The sequence below is a fragment of the Corvus moneduloides genome, chromosome 16 (genome assembly GCF_009650955.1).
Source record: "Corvus moneduloides isolate bCorMon1 chromosome 16, bCorMon1.pri, whole genome shotgun sequence".
NCBI lineage: Eukaryota > Metazoa > Chordata > Aves > Passeriformes > Corvidae > Corvus > Corvus moneduloides.
This window is the reverse complement of record NC_045491.1, coordinates 20,472-27,111: the sequence shown is the minus strand read 5'-3', so window position 1 is coordinate 27,111 and position 6,640 is coordinate 20,472. Positions and strand designations below refer to the sequence as shown.

Genomic DNA, 6,640 nt, shown 5'->3' with positions numbered 1-6,640 from the left:
CTTTTAGCTAATCCAAAAGTCAAGGAAAAACTATTAAAGGCTCCTAAATAGGAGTAAGGCTTAAGAGCCTAGCACTGGCATCCATGACAGGTAAAATCCGCAGTGTTCTGCCCCCGCTCTGAAGCTGACGCGCTGTTTTATAGTGCCTTTGCTCCGCCCCAGTCCGCCCACAGCCCGCCCACAGACTGCCCATGGCACACCCCTTTGGTCCCAAGTGATTGGTGCTTCCCTTTTGACAGATCATCTCTGTCTACCAATAGCTCGTCGTTGTCAGGGTTGAGGTAGTAGCGGCTGGAGTAAGGGTGGTAACATGCCCTCATTAAGATTCAGGTTGCCACGGAGCTTACCTACAGACCAACGGCCAAAGGTCTAAAATTAGCTGTTGGCTGTTAGAAACTGGGTTTTTGGGAGCTGGTTCTGAAACTAAGGTGCAAAGCAGAAACCCTTAAAAAAATATTAAAATACATCTAATACATCTTAAAACAGTTGTAAAAGTATACAGTGAACATGAGAAAAACAACTCTTGCAGTGTACAAGTGGTTTAAACTTTGAAAAGGGATTTTTAACTGGGACACTTTTAACTGGGGGATTTTAACTGGAACTGGTGCAGATAAACTGCTTTGAACAAGTGAAAACACTAATAGCAGAACTTGATATTTGTACCTGGACTGATGGGTGAACATTAACATTCAATTAAAATTGTTTAACTCAAAATTAACTAATTAAACCACTTAACATGCAAAGACCAAGCTAATTAGGGATTTCATGTATAACAACCAGCAGTTGCTAAGTGGATGCTTCCTGCAAATATCTGAAATCTTTGTGGCGTTTGTGTGCAGGTTTCAGCTGGAGTTGCCCTGGCATTGCCTCCCAGAGGGGCAGGATTGCTCCCCACGAAGTTCTCCAGCCAGAAGTCCCTCTGGATCCGGATTATTTTTTTTTTAAAAAGTTTAGTTTGTCTTGGCTTTTTCTTTTTTTTCCCTGCCCTTTCTGGTTACTTTGTCTCTCCATGTTCTTATTTTACAGAGGAACCCCTCCCCAGCCTGGCCAGAGCCGCAGCCTCCTTCATGTGCCGCTGCCTCACTCGCTGCTGCCGTGCTGGCTCAGGAATGTGCTCAAAGCCCGGCTAAGCAGGAATCGTTCCGGGCCTGCTCTGTTTAATCGCTGCCGCCGCGAGCAAAGCTGCCCCTGCTCCTTGAGGGGAGCGCTCGCTGCAGCCCGGCAGGAAAAGAGCCCAGGAAAAGCCGTGCCCTTTGCAGGAGAAGCGCTGGGAGCAGAGGGGAGAGCGGGAAAAGGGAGCGAGAGCAGCTGGGCGGGCAGGGCGGCATCAGCGCTGATCCCTCCGCGGGCAGGAGCGCATCACAAATAGTCCCTCGGGCGGATCCCTCCGCGGGCGGGGTCGCATCGCCGCTGATTCCTCCGCGGGCAAGACCGCATCACAAATAGTCCCTCGGGCGGATCACTCCGTGGCCAGGACCGCAGCACCGCGGGTGCCTCCGGCGGATCCCTCTGTTATAAATGGTATTGTGATGTTGGCTTTTCGCATGTTACATCATTGTTGTGAATGTGAGGTAAAGAAATTCAGCCAAATTAAATTTAATAAAGAAATAGATTTTATTCCGCGGCCGAAAGATCGGTCACACAGAAAGCCACGATGGAGAAAAGCAGCCCGAGCCCGGGGTCGGAGCTGGGTGAACACGCATACATCTGACCTCTATCGCACCAGAGCTCCCAAGTTCACGGGTGCTGCTTCGGCTGGTTCCTTCTTATACAGTTTTTGGGCAAGTCCGAATTAATTCTATTTTTCTCGCAATTTAGCATATTCATGATGTTTTCTTGTCCTGGAGTTGGGCTGCACAAAGCCTTTCCTGAGTCTGATGAATTGTCCATCCTAGATGATGAATGGGCCATCTCTGAAGATGGATGGGCCATCTCTGGTTCCTGGAACAGTTATTTTTAGTTCCCGGAATGTCCGATTCCTTATCAGCTGAGATGTAGATATCAGAAGGTGGTGATCAAGTCGTCATGATGTCAATGTCGCGGTGCTAAGATCCAACCCCACCTGAGTGGAATCCTCACTTGTTGATTACATCTGTGAGAGAACTTCTTTTAGTGTTGTGAAATTTTTCTCTCAGCCAGGCTGGTGGAGGGATTTTGAAACTCTCTCTCTGCATGGTCTTATTACATTTCAGTTTTATACATAATAGCACGAATTACATACTTTATTTATAACAAATGTATTGTGATGTTGGTTTTTTTCACGTTCCTTAATGTCAGAAAAGCTTTGCCTGGGTTCTGTAATGTAATGCTGTAGAATGTCTGTAGTTTGGGTGACAGTTTGGGAAGGATGGGGGGGGTCTTCACATTCCTGGAAAATCTTATCAGAAGAAAAGAACCTGAAACCAGACGGAATGGAGCCAAGGAAAAAGATAAGACTGATAAGATGATACTCAGCAACTCCAAAGAATTAAAGAATGATGCATGATGGTGATGAATACGAAATAAGTGATGTACTTTTAAAGTGTCTTTTCCTTTGTTTTTTCCTGAGTCCAATACAGAGCTGGTTTCTCAGGGACCCACCAGGTAAAAGTTCCATTACTGACCTTCTATCTCTTACAGGGAGTATTTCCTACTTTGTAAAGGAAATTGTTCCCGGTACGCCAGAGACACTCCTCTCCTATCGCTGTTGAACTCAGTACCCACCCTGCTGCTCTGTTTTCTCCCCTTATCCTTGTCCGATTCCACTTAAGGAGTTCCACTGGGCTCAAACTCCTGCCTTTCCATGGCCATTCCTCTGTCATCAGAGGCCCTCCACAGACCCAACAGTTGGTTACATTCAGCTCCTTACCTATCCTTTCCCCTAATTCCACAAACAGGTATTTTTTCTCAATTTTGAGATTTCATTTTTTTAATTGTTGTTTGAGTTTCACATACATGTCTTGAATTGGGGTCGATACAGAGTTAGATTGTTGTGCTGGCTTTGCCTCTTTATTTACTAGTTGTTCTTTTACTAAGCTTGAGACTTTATTCCCAACAATATATGTGAAACAAATCCATCTTTCCCCTTTTGGACATTTACTTCCCAGCCTGCTCCCACTCATTCCTAGGTTTTCTACAATCCAGTACTTTTCCCCATTTTGCATACAGTTTTCTACTTTGGAGGGGTTGTAGCAGAGACTGTTGACATGGGTACGTGCAATGAAAAAGGAACCTGGGTGTTTTCCATGTACAGCTTTCGGTAACACCCATGGCGTGGCTGTGTCGGTATCCCCAGAGGGCAGAGACAAAAGAGGAGTGACAGATAAAGGAATAACAGAGGTCCCATATGGCCGATACCTCCACCCCCCGTGCCTATGGGGCTGCTGCCCACAGCAGGGGTATGTGATCTTCTTGGTGGCAGCTACAGTGGTCATCGGGCCTTGCCCTCTATTTCCTCATCACTTCCTTTTCGCTGATTTCCAGGCAAATTGCTTTTGACACTTCTTAATTGCAGCTTCCCGCCGTTCCTCAGGTATCTCCCATTCAACAGGCACTAGTAATTCCCATCCCCAAAGCAGGGTTACTGTTTCAGCTGTTCTTTGCTCTGCCTGGATGTGGAATAGATTTGGCGTTCGACACTTTGTGCAGTGAGAGTGTCGTTTCTGTGAACTACAATAGCAATATTTTATCAGTCTAGACATTTACATTTAACCCAGCTAGCATGTCCAGTAATGGGATGAATTAGACAGGGTATGTGGTATGGCACTGTTGGAGGTAGCAATTCCTCCTCCTTTTTGAATAAATCACAGGCTAAGGGCAGAATATGAGAACCCTCAGCCCAAAATAGTCCTGATCCTCCTGTTTGGAGTGGAAGGATTCCTCCCCAAGGAGGGTATCGGAGGTGTCTCAGGACTTGTCCAGGCAACACTTGAAACCACTGCTATAAGCTTGGCCTTATTTCCCAATCAGGTGTGATTCTTGGTGTATCTCTTGAATCATTTGGGTTTTCCCAGCGCATTAACCCCCAGTTCCCTCTTAAGAGTTACCTTGGTATCCCCAGGCTTAGATGTTCTAGTCCACTCCTTAGGTTCCTGCACTGGTCCTTTGATTCTGCTGCCGTGGATCCACCCTCGCTCCTTGGCCCGGATCGCTGCCTCAGTTGTCAGTAGCACCTGAAAAGGACCTTTCCCTTGTGCAGCTAAAGATTGCTCTTTTTCCACATTTTACTAACACCCACTGTTATGTTATGTTATGGATTTTAAAGTCTAAAGGGGTGGTTTGAGGGATTATCCCTTTGAACCACAAATCTTCAAGGGTCCTTGCAATTGTGTTGACATATTCTTTAACACTCATTCCCCTAATTCATAGGTAGCAGTTTCATGTTGGGTGTTCAAAAAGGGTAACCCAAACTACAGGAAAAGGGTTCGTGAAGGATGTCTGAACTTCAGGCAGCTCTCTTGAAAGCTGTTTATTGCATAGGAAAAGTCACAGCATTTCAGGGAGGGGGTATCCAGAGCCAGCCCTACAGCTGTCAGCCACAGCTTGTAGGCATAACTGAAGCCGCTTTCTGTTCAAGAGAGCATTGTACACCTTTCTTTGCTGAGTATCCCAAGACATAACAACCAACAAGCACCAGACACAACACCTTTACATTTGCCTATAGCCTATCTTAGGTACTACCACCACCGTACTGTACATATCCTATAGAACCCCAGAGTCACCACCATCCAATCACAAGAGCAAGCAAGCTACAATTCAAGCTCACAATGGAACACTCTCAGACCTCTCTTCTTCCTGCCACATCAACATTCCTTGTCTGTCTGCCATAGCTCTCTTCCTGGCAAAAAACATGTTTTCTATTTACTTCTGCTCTTCCTGGGACCCACCCACCTGGTGAAAAACATGTCCTTGTTTGCAGTCAAGGAAACTAACCACAAAAATCTCCTTCCAACTCATCTCCAACCTTTGTCCTCTCACCCATTCAGTGATCAATGTTTCAGCAAACATCTTCCACTCTACATCAAAACCTGCTTTCATTTCTGTCCCATCCTCAGGCTCCACACTCAGAGATCTCTCGGCCGAGCCCACATATCTGCAAAACTTTCTTACCAAACTTTCATCTTCAACACCAACCATCATTTCGTAAGGTGACACTCTCAGGTCTGACCTGGTTGTGTCTGAACTCTCAATAAAGCCAGAGGTTGGCATTTTACCCATGACATTTGAGTTTCAATTATTAATTCAGTTAAGGTTTTCTTTAAAGTTTGTTTCATCCTCTCTACCCGTCCTGAACTCTGTGGGTGCCATGGGATATGTAGTTCTCATTTTATTCTTACGGCTTGAGTTAGTTGCTGTAAAACTTTTGATGTAAAGTGTGTCTATCTTAGTAATCATTCCATACCTGGGAATAATTTGTTCTAAGAGGGTTTTACATTCTACATTGGCTGTGGCTCTGACACTGGGAACAGCTTCCACCCAATGGGTAAGATGGTCTGTTATTACTAACAAGAATTTCCACCTCTGCACTTGGGGGAGTTCAGTAAAGTCCACGTGGATACTTTGAAATGGTCGGAGAGCCAACTCACGACCTCCTGAAGTTGTTTTTCTCATCACCTTCTTATTTACTTTTTGGCAAACTATACATCTTTCAGTTATTTGTTTAGCCAACCCATAGATTCCAATGCACCCATAATTCCTTAGAAAGTGATCACACAAAGCCTTAGTACCCCAATGAGTTTTTGATGCATGTTTTCTAATATTTTTCTGGTGAGTGACTTATGAAGTAACTGCCTTCCATCAGGAAGTTTCCATTTTCCACATTCGTCTGGCCTTCCCCCCCTTCTTCCTTCATTCTTTTTCCTCTGTTTCACTGAATTTTGGAGTCTCCAATTTTTCGCTCTTCGAGGTCAAAATTAACACAACCCTTTTTATCCCGTTCTCTGCAGCATCCTCAGCCCCCCCGATCTGCCAAACTCCCTCCTCCCATCTCTGAGGCCATCCCCCCGCTGTCCCCCCTATGTACCACAGCTCTCTCTTCAGGCAATTCCAATGCCTCTAAAACCTCCAAAACAAGTCTCCCATGCATGAGCCCCTTTCCCTCTGAACCAAGCAATCCCCTTTCTTCCCAGATTTTCCCAAAGGCGTGCACCCCTCCAAAAGCGTACCTTGAATCAGTAGATGTATTTCCCTTCTTGTGTGCTAAATATTCCAGTGTGCATAGTCCCCCCATCAACTAAAGCCTACCCTGACATTCTTTTTCCTTGGACACATCTGGAAGAACCGTCTCCAGATCTTACTTCCTTCTGCAAGGGCTCGTTCCTCGAGCTGGAACTTTGGCGTTTTGCTTCTCCTTTCAGAGGAGCAGCAGCAGCGGTCGGTGCCAGGGGAACGGTGCAGGCGAGGGAGGGAGGGGGGGTAGGAGGTGGGAATCCTCTCGGAGGCCGATTCCTCCAGGAGCGGGGGAGCAAAGGCGGAGGCTGCTGCCGGCACCGCCAAGGGCACCAGCTCTTGGGGCCGGTACCAGAGGCTGGCGTGGAGCCTCTGCACGGGTCCGCAGCAGCCACGGCGCCAGGAGGCCGAGCTGCCGGCGGGCCCAGCGCGGCCCGCGGGGCCGAAGCCGGGTTCAATGGAGCCGCGGCAGAGAACGCAGCGGGGGCAGGGG

At 46.9% G+C, this 6,640-nt stretch overlaps 1 long non-coding RNA gene across 1 annotated transcript; it reads right to left on the bottom strand.

Moving 5' to 3' along the window:
• Positions 1-2,879: 2,879 nt before the first annotated feature.
• Positions 2,880-5,907, bottom strand: LOC116452071. Its single transcript, XR_004243394.1, has 2 exons — positions 4,026-5,907; positions 2,880-3,587 (listed from the first exon to the last, which is right to left on the bottom strand). It is a non-coding gene; the product is annotated as an uncharacterized LOC116452071 (long non-coding RNA).
• Between the last annotated feature and the right edge of the window lie 733 nt (positions 5,908-6,640).